General features: G+C 43.9%; 1 protein-coding gene across 1 annotated transcript in view; it reads right to left on the reverse strand.

Moving 5' to 3' along the window:
- The window catches only part of slc25a21 (solute carrier family 25 member 21), a 544,109-nt gene that overhangs the window by 32,618 nt on the left and 496,723 nt on the right, over positions 1 to 14,768 (reverse strand). The gene's annotated exons all lie outside the window — the stretch shown is intronic.

Here is a 14,768-nt window from a genome sequence, read left to right on the forward strand (position 1 = left end):
GCATATTGGCTTATTTTACAATATAAACTTTGAAGTAAACTTAATAAAGTAAAATTTGATTTTTGGAGGATTTGTTTTCCAATTTGAATTACTGAGCAATGAATTCAGTGAGCGTTTACGTAATTTCAGTTCACACGAACAGGACTTTGCGCTGTTTACGTCACCATACTCTTACAATGTTGAGAATGCGCCTGAGAATAGGCACCTGAGAGTTGATTGAACTGCAGTCAGATTCTATTCTGAAGGCATAATACAACGAAGTTGGTGTGCCAGGCTTGTATGTTTACCTGCCACCCTCATATGTGCAGATCCATAAGTTGGCATCAAGAGTACTGTCTATGTTCGGAAGCACTTACCTTTATGAGCAATTGTTTTCGTTAATGAAAGCTACCAAAACCCCACATCGCTCAAGACACTGTAAGACTCCCATACAAGCAATGAATATAATATAATGAATATAATATAATAAAATAAGGACCTAGCTAAGAGGCTCAGACTCTAATTGTACACTGTTGTACGGAGATTGTATGGAAATAAATTGCTTTTCTTTAAACTTTAAACTTTAAGTGTTACATTTTTTAAAGTTTTCAGTATGTTACAGTGCGGCCTGCTGACGCACGTATGGCAGTCGAAGCGGCCCACCAATGGTAGTGAGTTTGACATGCCTGGTTTATCATGTAATGACTGGAAGGTACCACGATTTCACTGATTATTCAATCAGAGGCCAAGGCATTCCAGCCAACTGATGACCACTCTCACGTTTTGGGGAAGCATTGCGTGATTCTACTCAGACTACCCATGATTCTCTATCACGTCTATGGTGGCTGTTTTGTGTGATGTATTCAAAAAACATAATGTACCCCAGCGGTTCTCAAACGCTGTAATAGCTGAAGTAACAAGAAAGGGGATGCGAATGTTGCCATATGTGGCATAATTTTGCTATTCGTAGGGAAATTTTAAACTTGTAGAGGTGTATCGGCAGCAAAAAATTTAGGAATAAATTTTATTAGGGTTTCAAAAAAACGTTAGGGGGGCGCGATTAAAACTGTTATGAAAACTTAGGTTGCAAATACTTAAAGGTTGAGAAACGCTGATGTACCCTCTCTTAGGGAAAAGCTGTGTTCGCTGCTTGCTGAAATTTTCTTCTGGGATCCTCTGTCTGCCTGTGTGTCTGTCTAAAATTGTTCATTTATTGAAAAATAATAGAGGGAGAGAGATTTTAAAGTAAAAAAAAAGCAAATAGAAGCTAAATAAAACCTTGGCTCTTCAATCCCCATCTACCCTGTCAGATGGCTAGCCCACCTACCCACCTCCCCAAAATGGCCTTCAAGCCCTCCTTTCATTAGGTAGTTAGCTATTCCTACATATTATTAACGTTAGAGAAGTTTCACAAACATTATAAAACAGAAACATAAAGTTCTGAGTAGCCACACTTTGATATATCACAGCTAGTATTTCATAGTCACTACCAACAGAAGTCGCCAGATCCTCGCCACACCAGACAGAATTACACCTTGGCCTCCTACCCCAATTCTGTCCTTTTCACATTTTCCATCTGACCACAAGAAAATTGGTGAATACCCCTGATAAATAAAAAGCCTCAAATGTGATATTCTTTCTAATATTTGTAGTTAGTATTTAAACAAGGGGATTAAAAACAGTAGGACAGTCTATGTATCTATAGACTTAAGCCAACTGCAGACAAAATCACTGTTTTGCCTAACGATCTCATGAGGCTTTTGCTTCTGAAAATGACAATTGTTCCATCATTTTCTTTGGACATTTTTCTCTTCTGTACAGTTGTGCTAATCAAAAATTGTTTATCTGTTCAAGTGAGCATTACAAAAATGTAGATCCACTTCAGGAGAGATCTTTCTTCTGCAACAAAGCACACACACCACATCAAATACAGTATATACAAACCAGCATCATACAGTAGAGAAAAGTACACTCACAAATGTCAGTATTTTCCTTATTTTACTAATATCATTCTTACTTTTCATATCTATTTAACAATATACAGTATTTAAAAATATTTATAAAGTAATCACAATGGTTTGGCATGGCAGTATGAAACTGAGCAACTTCTGCTATGACTGAGGGTGTAAATTCACAACAAATAAATGTTTTTCTTTATTCCTGTACCTGGTATAATCTTTTATGATGTCAGCAGGAAGGTCTATTAATTAAAAATATGTTGGGAAGCCTTTGTTCCACTTATATTTACAATAAAGAACCAATCCTTCTAAAATACATTAGCATTTGTATTCTGCTCTTAAACTAATTAGTGATAATGAATTTTGTTTAATAAATTAAAAAACCCCACGTGCAATGTGTTGTGATGCCCATGTGGCTTGCAGCTGGCATTTCCTCCTTGAACCTGGTTCATTAATAGACATGATGGACTTTGTTTACTCAAACAAGTAAAAAGGCTGGTGCAAAAGTGCTTAGTGCTTTTATTCTCAAATAGTGTCCAAACATTAAATAAAGTACAGTGGAACTTTGGTTCACGAATGTCTCAGTACACATACAAATCGGTTTACAACCAAAAAGTTCGCCAAACTTTTGCCTCGGTTCACGACCACACACTCGGTATACGAACAAGCCAGTTTCCCATTCGGTTTGTACATGCTCAGTCTCTCCCTGTGCATTTCCTGTGCAGCGAGTGAGCAAGAGAGAGAGAGAGGCGCACACAGAGGCGTGAGAGAGAGAGGGGCGCACACACAGGAGCGCACAAGAGAAGTGCACACACACACAGGAGCACGTGCGAGAGAGGCACACACACACACACAGGAGCGCGTGCGAGAGAGGTGCACACACACTCACAGGAGCGCACGGGAGAGAGGCGCACACACACACACACAGGAGCGCGTGCGAGAGAGGCGCACACACACACACAGGAGCGCGCGGGAGAGAGGCGCACACACACACACAGGAGCGCGTGAGAGAGAGGCGCACACACACACACAGGAGCACGTGAGAGAGAGGCGCACACACACACACAGGAGCGCGCGGGAGAGAGGCGCACACACACACACAGGAGCGCGTGTGAGAGGGGCACACACACACACAGGAGCACGCAAGAGAGGCGCATACACACACACAGGAGCACGTGAGAGAGAGGCGCACACACACACACAGGAGCGCGTGCGAGAGAGGCGCACACACACACAGGAGCGCGCACGAGAGAGGCGCACACACACTCACAGAAGCGCGCGGGAGAGAGGCGCACACACAAACACACAGGAGCGCGTGCGAGAGAAGCGCACACACACACACACAGGAGCGCGCACGAGAGAGGTGCACACACACTCACAGGAGCGCGCGGGAGAGAGGCGCACACACACACACAGGAGACGCGTGTGAGAGGGGCACACACACACAGGAGCACGCAAGAGAGGCGCACACACAGGCGCTCCAGGAGAGAGCGCAAGCGAGAGAAGGAGGACTGGACGCATAAGGTAGAGAAGGCTTGTTTTTGTTTTCAGTTCTGTTTACAGCGATCGGTTCGTAGCGTGCATTGTTGCAATGTTACTTTTCTTGGTGGTTTATTAATTTATGGATTTTTCAAATGTTCATTTTTTTCCCTGTCCTTAAAACTCATTAAAAAAAAAGTGTTTTTAGCTAGCGGTTCCTAGCACTATAGCGCAGACTATTGCAGTGTTAGTTTTCTCTGTTGTTCAAGGTTTTCTCAGTGTTATTCAATGTTTTTACATTTAGCTTACTATTACACTGTGCATTCTATGGTTTAATTAACTATATTTGTGCTTAAAAAATAAAAAAATATATATTTACATACAGTTCGTATGGTCTGGAACGGATTAATTGTATTTACATACAATCCTATGGGGGAAATTGCTTTGGTTCACAACGAAATCGGTTTCCGACCAGAGTTTTGGAACGAATTATGGTCGTGAACCAAGGTTCCACATGTATGGTGCAATCCTCCAGCAAATATATAAATTAATAATCCAACAAAACCTGTGTTCCTGTAGAGGTTAAAATACCAATAAATGTGATCCGTAAAATGGGTTAAAAACAAGGGTTAATGCAAAGTCAGAGTCAGTCCATAAAAGAATCATGAGCTTCAGTGTGTACTTCTATGATGTGAGACACAAAAATAACCAGACTGGGCTTGGGGATTTCCTGGAAAACCGTCTGGAGGTCGGCTGAACGTGAATCATAGAACTATGTACCATATATCTCCTCCTACACGCCCTCTCAAACCGCCGACTGGCTAGGTATCTCCTGTGAATAGCCAGCCCAGTAAGTATTTACACAACAATCGCTACACGAGTTGCCGCAATAATGTTGGGTTAAAAAATAGAACAGCGAATCAACATCAAATTTCTCGCGAAATTGAACAAAATGGCCATAGAAACTTATGAAATGATAAAAACAGTGTACGATGATAACAGTTTGTCTCACACACAAGTTTTTGAGTGGCACGAACATTTCAAGGAAGGACAAGAAAATGTGGAAGATGTTCAACGCCCAGGTCAAGAGGTGGGTGGGTGCTTCACCAAGACAATGCTCCTGTGCACAATGCTTTTTCCGTAAAGCAGTTGTTGACTGAGAAAAACATTCCTGTCCTCGATCATCCTCCCTATTTGCCAGATTTAGCCCTCTGTGATTTTTACTTGTTCCCAAAAATCAAAAGTGACCTGAAGGGAATACATTTTTCTTCAAAGAATGAAGTGAAGACAGAAACGACAAGCCTGTTGAAGAGCCTCCAGCAAGAAGACTTCCAGCACTGTTTCAATCAATGGAAGATATGTATGGAGCGGTGTAGAGATCGGAAGGGGGAGTAGATAAAAGGTGACAATATTTAGAATGCTGTAATTCAGCAATAAAGATTTTTTTCATTACCAATCTGGTTATTTTTTTTTGTCTCACCTCATATATCTATGTCTCATCTGCTCACCCTTAAGGTCTACTCAGCAGCCGGAGAGTCTCCCCGGGCAAACACAGTCTTTCTTCACTGACTTGTGTCCTCACCACTATACCTCTGCATCTGTGGGGACCCTGTGAGCCGAGCACCATTCTCCTACTACTATGTTTCAGCATCTAATGAACCTCCTGGCATGATCAGCTGGTCCTCCTCCATCTCGTTGCTCAGGATGAGTGACTCTACCACTGGTGAACTACAGTTCTGGACAGATCTTCTTCCCTGACTACTATGCCTACTCTCTGCCACACCAGCTCTGCTACGATCCTGTCTTTCCTCTATTCTTTTCCCTCTTTTCAATTCACCTTTGGCCTTACTTTTTTCTTCTCCCCTTTCTAGATCTCTGTTTTTCTCTCATGCTCTTCCTTTTATTCCTTTTAGGCAGGAGCTTTGCCTGACAACCCATGGAATGTCAATGGAGAACAGTCGAGCTGATCATGTCTGCATGTAACAAGTAATCAGCTTGACTCTCCATTGAACACTCCACGGCCACACAGCTTCAACAGTGGAGCGCTCCTGCACCCACAAATTTGAGCCAAGCCGCACTGTTTTCAAATTATAAACACAACACAACGGACCCCTTAATGCACTTCATCATTCTTGTGACTAAGCAGCTGGTCTAACTAGGATAGGCTTTGGGAATTAAACCTCTTTGAACAGAGAAGGCTGTTTGGAGACCTTATCAAAGTCTTCAAAAGTTTTCAAAGGCATTGATCAGATTGTTTCATCAGAATGTTTTCCATTCAATAGCAAATTACACACTCAAGGACTCCACTGGATGATAAGGAGAAGTGCATTTACAGTAAGAATGAAGCCGAGAAGAATTCATCACAGAAAGGATCATTGGAATGTGAAATTAATGACTGAGCTTAGAGTTGAAGCAGAAACCTTAGCAGCTTTTAGGAGATATCTGGATGAGATACTGGGGCAACTTCGCTATTAGCTGCTGTAAAAGACCAGCCCAGACACAGACAGATACTGAGACCGGCAGAAGTCCAAAGACACACGTTTATTTTCTTCTCCTGCACACAACACCAAACAGTGCCCAAACCAAAAACAATATTGCTCTCAGTCCTTCGCTTTCATTTCTATTGCCACCTCTACTCCACTCCTCGCAAGCTCCATCCTCTTCCACCCAACTCTAGCTTCTCGAAGTAAGGCGGCCCCTTTTATGTTGCACCTGGATGTGCTCAAGGAGTGCCCCAATGAACCTCCTGCAGAACTTCCTGGTGCGGTGGAAGTGCTGCCATCCAGGGCTCCGTGATCGTCCAGGCGCCCCCTGGCGGTGGCCACTGACCCCAACAGGGTTGAGCTTCTAAGCTCTCCATCCGTGATCCTGATCTAATCCAGGGGGGCTGCCCTCTTGCACCAAGGGGAAGATGTTTCCCTTCTCCCGGTACTTCCCTTCTCCAGGCGTCCTGGTGGGGCAAGGTCCCTGGTCGTCTGCCACACTGCACAAAATCTTAATGTACTGAATCATTTTTCAAACTTCTTAAAGGAATACTCCACCAAATACTCCAGTTAATGGTTGTAGTGATGGTTGAGATTTTTTTTATTTTATTGTACAGTGAACCCTCATTTATCACGGTTAATCCGTTCCAGACTCTACCGCGATAAATGAATTTTTGCGAAGTAGGATTCTTTATTTATAAATCGAATATTTTCGCAGTTAGAGTATAGAAAACCTGTTTACGATCTTCTAAATACGTTTTTTAACATTATTAGAGCCCTCTAGACATGAAATAACACCCTTTAGTCACCATTACACTCGTATTACCCAATATATTAGACAAAATAAGAGAAAATAAGACATATTAGATGTTACAAATATCATATTATTATTATTGTACTGTACATTTAATTACACGCACACACAGTTCTTACACACAACCACTAACCTATGAAGGCACGACCTCAGTAGGAGAGTCTTCAGGTGGTGCAGTATCTTCAGCAGGTGCGTCATTGTCTTCGTCCACTGAAGGAGTACTAGGAGTAGGCAGTGGGTGTCGGGGTGCGCGGCTGAAGAACATCTTGATAGGCAGTTGCTGGCGCTGTTTTTTCATATGCGTGAGGAGGCTTTTGTAGGGTATTGCCATCTTTGATCATATCCAAGAGTTTCACCTTCTCCTGGATGGTAAGCATCTTCCTCCGGCGCTTAGTTTCATTGTCAGAAGGCTTAGAAAAAGCAGCACGTTTAGGAGCCATCGTGGGGCTTAGATAAAAGTTCTCAGACGGCGCATGTGTAGTGACGTAAGCGTGTATGAGAAAAAATCGCGATAGAGTGAAGCCGCGAAAGTCGAAGCGTGATATAGCGAGGGATCACTGTATTGGAAGAAATTAACATTGCATATAATGAAGTCGATCTTATACAACAAATCACTTCATAAAACTAAGACAAAGCAATGAAAAGAAAAAAAGAAAAAGTAGGGCATATATTTTGAAGTGCAGAAATATTTTATTTCCATTGCAGACCAGGCTTGTGTATATTCATCAATTTGTGTCAATTTCCAGGTCTTTTTAGCTGGCATATTTGCCGCCCAGCAATAAAACTGAAAGTTAGGTGGTGCCGTGCCACCTTCTGCTTTGGGCCTTTGTAGCGTTGAATTTCAGGTAAATGAGATTTTAATTGAATCTAATTTGTTAAAGAATAATTTGTTATTGCATATAGCTATGCTCTGAAATAGAAAAAAGCAGCTTGGGAAGGATGTTAACATCTTAACAGTACTGATTCTCCCTGCTAAAGTGAGATGTTCACATCGGATAAAAAATTTAATCTCATGTTTTCATCTAGTACAGGGATTAAAAAAAGTTTTCGATACAATCCAAGCTAACAGTGACGAATGCTGTACGGTACCAAAAGATTTTAAAAAATGTTAAAGGGAAAAAATAAAAAACAAAAACTCACATTACTTGTTTGATATAATCCATATGTCAGTTATCCAGCCACATGTTTAAAACATGCAAAAGGAAAGCATGTTTTGCTAAAATACTGTCAACTAGATACTTCTAGGAAAATGAGTGCATGTCATAAACAGGAAAAGGGGCGGCACAGTGGCGCAGTGGTAGCGCTGCTGCCTCGCATTAGGGAGATAGTAAGGTTCGCTTCCCGGGTCCTCCCTGCATGGAGTTTGCATGCTCTCCCCGTGTCTGCATGGGTTTCCTCCGGGTGCTCCACTTTCCTCCCACAGTCCAAAGACATGCAGATTAGGTGCATTGGCGATTCTAAAAATTGTCCCTAGTGTGTGTGTGTGTGTGTGCCCTGCGGTGGGCTGGCGCCCTGCCCAGGGTGTGTTTCCTGCCTTGCGCCCTGTGTTGGCTGGGATTGGCTCCAGCAGACCCCCATGACCCTGTAGTTAGGATATAGCGGGTTAGATAATGGATGGATAGATGGATAAACAGGAAAAGCAATTCACATGATATTTCCTTTCAGAACTGAAGATCCACCACTGCCCCTGATTCTTTGGTCAAGAGAATTATTGTTATGTTACAGTCAGGGAATGTTTCATTTCCCTTTCCTTCTGGCATTTGAGTGTGGACAGAGATACTTTCATAAACTATGTGAAAACACTAGTGTGGACTGAGATCATTTTAGTTTTTAGTGTGGACATAGCGTCTGTGTCCCGTTGTGGAACAGGGTAAAGAAAAATGACTCTTCTTATTGTTCACTACAACAGGATCTGAATATGTGAAACCATAAGAGCTGAGTACCCTAACTATTCCTACCATGGAATGCAGAGTGAATATCTTGTCCTGCATGATTTTGTGCTGACAAGTATGAAATAAGTAAGCAAATCAACAGCAGGCTCATAAACATAACAAATACATCAAAGCTTAGAAAGTTAATCAACTTAATCAAGTGGAAAGCAAAGTGGTACTAGCAAAATGTTTATCCTCGGGGTGATTAGGTCTATAAGTCAGGTGAAGCAATGAGATCATGCAGAGAAAGGCCAAGAGTGAAAACAAAATAACAAAAAGCTTTGGACTGCCCTCTTTCGTCTTCTCTGTTCGATATACGGGTCAGCAGAAAGTGGCAGATGGTAAGAAGGCTGCAGTTTGATGAGACTGGGGCGGCACGTAGGAAAGCTCGGCCGGTAAGCTGTGGTAGCAGAGTGCATTTTTTTTTTCCTCCTTCTTTTTTTCAGCACTATCTGATTGGCTCCATTTTCACACATGGTCTAAATTGCCAAAGTTCACATTTCCTTGAGGAGGATTTATAAACACAGTTCATGAAGGCAGACTGGTAAAGCATATGGGGATAATTTGTATAATTGGACTCCACATCATACAAGGGTATTACTGTATCAAAATAGCACAGATCCAAAGAGCTCTATTAGCTAATTGGCCAGAATATTTTGCAAATGGCAGTGCCTCCGCCACGCTGCCTCTCTGAAGAGACTCCCAAGGAAAGGCACACAAATGAAGGGCTAATCCCAGTCGCTGGCTTTCTTCTTGAAGCCCTTGACCCTCCCACACCAGCCCCCACTCCCGGCAACAGCTTTTTCAAATTGAGGTTCACATGCAGCTACAGTGACTCACAGCTTTCCCCACTTAACAGCCCACAGGCGAGCGGCACTAGCAAGACGGCCCCTTGCTAAGCGGTGGTTAAGGGCTAAGGAGGCCCCTGAGCAAACTCACCAGCCGGGTTCCTTCTGACTTCCTGAAATGGTGTGGAGAGTCCCAAACGGTGTCACACAGGAACCGGCGAAATCCCCCATCACGGGGACACTTGCTTTTTGGAAAGAAAAGCAGGGAGAAGCCAAAGTAATGGCTATGGAATCCCTGAGCCGTGCATTTAGGACCCTGGTGAGTGTAGCCTGCCATTGCACTGGTGAGCTTGCCGCTCTGGCTTACTTCTTTAAAAAGAATTACCAGGCACTTACAGTATACGCATGCACGCTGTATGTGTATGTAGTCAGGAAGAAATCCGTGTAGGGAGAGAGCGAGAGACACAGCCATGAATGTAATTGAATAAATACTTGTACAAGAGTTGTAGAAGCAATTGTCTTTAATTACAGGAATCCCTTGAAATCAGAGCATGACAGAAGGCCAAGGAACTACATTGGTTAATGCGCCAGAGAACTGTCGCCCCCCCAGGATATCAGCTGGTCAGTTTTTTTTTTTTTTTCTTATTACTTGATTTTCTTTTTTCATTTAATAATGTGGGTGGCACGGTGGCGCAGTGGGTAGCGCTGCTGCCTCGCAGTTAGGAGACCTGGGTTCGCTTCCCGGGTCCTCCCGGCGTGGAGTTTGCATGTTCTTCTCGTGTCTGCGTGGGTTTCCTCCGGGCGCTCCAGTTTCCTCCCACAGTCCAAAGACATGCTGGTTAGGTGGATTGGTGATTCTAAATTGGCCCTAGTGTATGCTGGGTGTGTGTCCTGCGGTGGGTTGGCACCCTGCCCGGGATTGGTTCCTGCCTTGTGCCCTGTGTTGGCTGGGATTGGCTCCAGCAGACCCCCATGACCCTGTGTTCGGATTCAGTGGGTTGGAAAATGGATGGATGGATTTAATAATGTATCTACCACTTTTTATTTAACACATTTCACGATGATCCTGATTATGTTTAAATGTACAGCTGTCAACCCAGATCACCAACTACCATGGGTCCTCCAAATAAAGGATTACCCATTCCTGGCCTTTGCTCTGTTGTCCTCTTTTCTGCCTGTTTTTAACCCTGGCACTCTGTCACAATATACATATGTAAAATAACAATAATCTCAAGCTCACTTTATGTCATTTTAGGGTCACCGGAGGCAGAAGACTGAATCAGCAGCATTAGATACAAGTCTACAATTAACTGGAAGGGTCAACTCAGACAAACAAACCTCACTGACTCATACAGTTCAGAGTTGCTGATTAATTTAACCTGCACTTCTCCAGGGGGGATGTGGGAGGAAAACTGGAACACCTGGAGGAAAAACCAAACTGGCATAGGAGAACTGTGCAAACTAATAACCAGACAGAACACAGGATCCATGAGGCAGCTGCACTAACCCTTACACCATCACATAAATATATAGTACCTTCCATAATGTTTGAGAGAAGTCAAGCAAAATGACACCTTTTATTGGCTAACTAAAAAGATTACAATATGCAAGCTTTAGAGGCAACTCAGACCCCTTGCTTGACTTCTCATTACATTCGTAATGGTTAACATGGTACAACACTCATACTACATAATGTTTGGGATAAAGACACATTTTTCCTTCATTTAAACCCTCCGCTCTAACATTGTTCCTGTGTGGTCCTGAGGTGTCACCTGTGGCACTCGGGTCCCAATCCAGGTGGTTTGTCGTGTGGTGGGTGCAGCAATCAGCTCATGCTACCAACCTCTCCTCTCCTCCTCCTCCACAGTTTAAAATTACAAATCAAACTATTCACAAATGATTTCCTTGCATCCGGCGCCACCGTGAGTGGCAGCCTTTTCAGCAGCTCCGTGTATGACTGTATATGTATGTGTACTTTTCTACTTTTATTTTTCTATTTTTATTTATTGATCACTCCTACCACTTTATTTTATGTGGATTCCTTCCCTGGACACACTTACTTTTACAACGTGGGCATGGATTTTAACACGCCGAGACTCGCCTATTCAAGTACTCAACTTCGGGCGCTGAGAACAAATGCCAGTGCCGGTGTGGTTCCATATTTACCCGACGAGGTAAGAAGGCGGTATCATGGCAGCAGAGCCGGCACTAAGCTAAAAAAGAAGCGGCTTGCGAGAAAGTGGCGTTTCAAGCCTTCGGTGCCTTCTGTGATTCTGGGGAATGTAAACTCAATCTCAAATAAGATCGACGAACTGGCTGCGCTGGTGAAAAATGTAAGGACCTACAGAGAATGCAGTTTGTTGTGTTTCTGCGAAACGTGGCTAAATAACACCATCCCAGATGCCAACGTGGAGCTATCCGGGTTTAGCACAGTTAGAGCGGACAGAGATGCAAGTACCTGTGGTAAGCACAAAGGAGGAGGACTCGCTCTCTATGTTAATACACGGTGGTGTCACTCTGGACATGTTAACGTCAAAATCTCCACTTGCTGCAGGGATATCGAACTGTTGGCCGTAAGTTTACGTCCCTACTATTTGCCCAGAGAGTTTGGACATGTCATTGTTGTTATTGTATACATTCCTCCTCGGGCAGACATGGAGTCAGCGAGTGACATCATCCATTCCGCTGTTGCTAAGTTACAAACGCAGCACCCTGAGGCGCTTGTGCTAATCGCTGGAGACTTTAACCATGTGACGCTGGACAAAACATTGCCTGCATTCTCCCAGTATGTGGACTGTAACACCCGGGGAAATAAGACTATTGATTTACTGTATGCAAACGTTAAAGACGCATACAGCGCCACCCCGCTGCCTGTGCTTGGGAAAGCAGATCATAACCTGGTTCAGCTTCAGCCTCACTATAAACCAAAAGTTAGAGTCCTACCTACAACCACACGATCATTCAGGAAGTGGACCCTGGAGGCTGAGAATACTCTGAGAGAACTTTTTGGAACTACAGACTGGGATATCCTGCAGGGATCTCATAATGAGAATATTGAGGAAGTTGTTGACTGCACTACTGACTACATCAACTTCTGTATGGACATTGTAGTTCCAGTAAGAACAGTACGCTGCTATGCTAACAACAAGCCATGGATTACAAGTGACATCAAGGGCCTTTTGAATCAGAAGAAAAGGGCTTTTAAAGACGGTGATCAGCATGAGCTCAAGCGCGTGCAGAAGGAACTCCGAGTCCAACTCAGGGCGGCGAAGGAGCAGTACAGGAGAAAGCTGGAGCAGAAGTTGCAGAATAACAGCATGAAGGAAGTGTGGGATGGGATGAAGATCATCACTGGCTGCAGCTCGAAGCGGGGTACCACCATTGAGAGAGACGTGAAGAGAGCAAACCAAATGAACAACTTTTTTAACAGGTTTGACCACCCTAACCCACTCTCACTCTCACCTCGGAGTACTGCACCCTCCACACATCCTTCTGCTGATACCAGCATAGGAAAAACATCTCCACCCATAATAACAACAGCGCAAGTGAGCAGAGAGCTGAGGAGACTTCGTGCCAGCAAAGCAGCGGGTCCAGATGGAGTATCGCCACGACTGCTGAAGGTCTGTGCATCGGAGCTGGGGGGTCCTCTACAGCGCATCTTCAACCTGAGCCTGGAACAGGGGAGAGTCCCGAGGCTTTGGAAAACATCTTGCATCACCCCAGTCCCAAAGGTATCACGTCCTAGTGAGCTGAATGACTTTCGGCCTGTTGCTCTGACATCACATGTGATGAAGACCTTGGAGAGGCTGCTGCTTCACCACCTTAGGCCACAGGTTCAACACGCCCTTGACCCTCTGCAGTTTGCATATCAGGAGAAGGTGGGAGCGGAAGATGCCATCATCTATATGCTACACCGATCCCTCTCTCACTTGGACAGAGGCAGTGGTGCTGTAAGAATTATGTTTCTAGACTTCTCTAGCGCCTTCAACACAATCCAACCTCTGCTCCTTAGGGACAAGCTGACAGAGATGGGATTAGATTCATACCTAGTGGCATGGATCGTGGACTATCTTAAAGACAGACCTCAGTATGTGCGTCTTGGGAACTGCACGTCTGACATTGTGGTCAGCAACACAGGAGCGCCACAAGGGACTGTACTTTCTCCGGTCCTGTTCAGCCTATATACATCGGACTTCCAATACAACTCGGAGTCCTGCCATGTGCAAAAGTTCGCTGATGACACTGCTATCGTGGGCTGTATCAGGAATGGGCTGGAGGAGGAGTATAGGGACCTAATCAATGACTTTGTTAAATGGTCCGACTCAAACCACCTACACCTGAACACCAGCAAAACCAAGGAGCTGGTGGTGGATTTTAGGAGGCCCAGACCCCTCATAGACCCAGTGATCATCAAAGGTGACTGTGTGCAGATGGTGCAGACCTATAAATATCTGGGAGTGCAGCTGGATGATAAATTAGACTGGACTGCCAATACTGATGCACTGTGCAAGAAAGGACAAAGCCGGTTATACTTCCTTAGAAGGCTGGCTTCCTTCAACATCTGCAATAAGATGCTGCAGATGTTCTATCAAACAGTTGTGGCGAGCGCCCTCTTCTACGCAGTGGTGTGCTGGGGAGGCAGCATTAAGAGGAAAGACGCCTCACGCCTGGACAAACTGGTGAGGAAGGCAGGCTCTATTGTTGGCATGGAGCTGGACAGTTTAACATCTGTGGCAGAGCGAAGGGCGCTCAGCAGGCTCCTATCAATTATGGAGAATCCACTGCATCCACTAAACAGGATCATCTCCAGACAGAAGAGCAGCTTCAGCGACAGACTGCTGTCACTGTCCTGCTCCACAGACAGATTGAGGAGATCGTTCCTCCCCCAAACTATGCGACTCTTTAATTCCACCCGGGGGGGTAAACGTTAATATTTAACATTATACATAGTTATTGTCTGTTTTTTTCACCTGTATTATTATCATTCTTTAATTTAATATTATTTATTGTATCAGTATGCTGCTGCTGAAGAATGTGAATTTCCCATCGGGATTAATAAAGTATCTATCTATCTATCTATCTATCTATCTATCTATCTATCTATCTATCTATCTATCTATCTATCTATCTATCTATCTATCTATCTATCTATCTATCTATCTATCTATCTATCTATCTATCTATTCAGATGTGATTGAAGTGCACATTGAAGACTTTGATTTACACCATGGAAGAAACGGACATGCTGACCCTGCTTGCCACTTCACTCTCTGCCAGTCCCACTCCACTATCCTGGCCACCTGGCTCATTAACCAGCCAAGCAGACATTAAAGAAA

The sequence above is a fragment of the Erpetoichthys calabaricus genome, chromosome 16, assembly GCF_900747795.2.
Source record: "Erpetoichthys calabaricus chromosome 16, fErpCal1.3, whole genome shotgun sequence".
Lineage (NCBI taxonomy): Eukaryota > Metazoa > Chordata > Cladistia > Polypteriformes > Polypteridae > Erpetoichthys > Erpetoichthys calabaricus.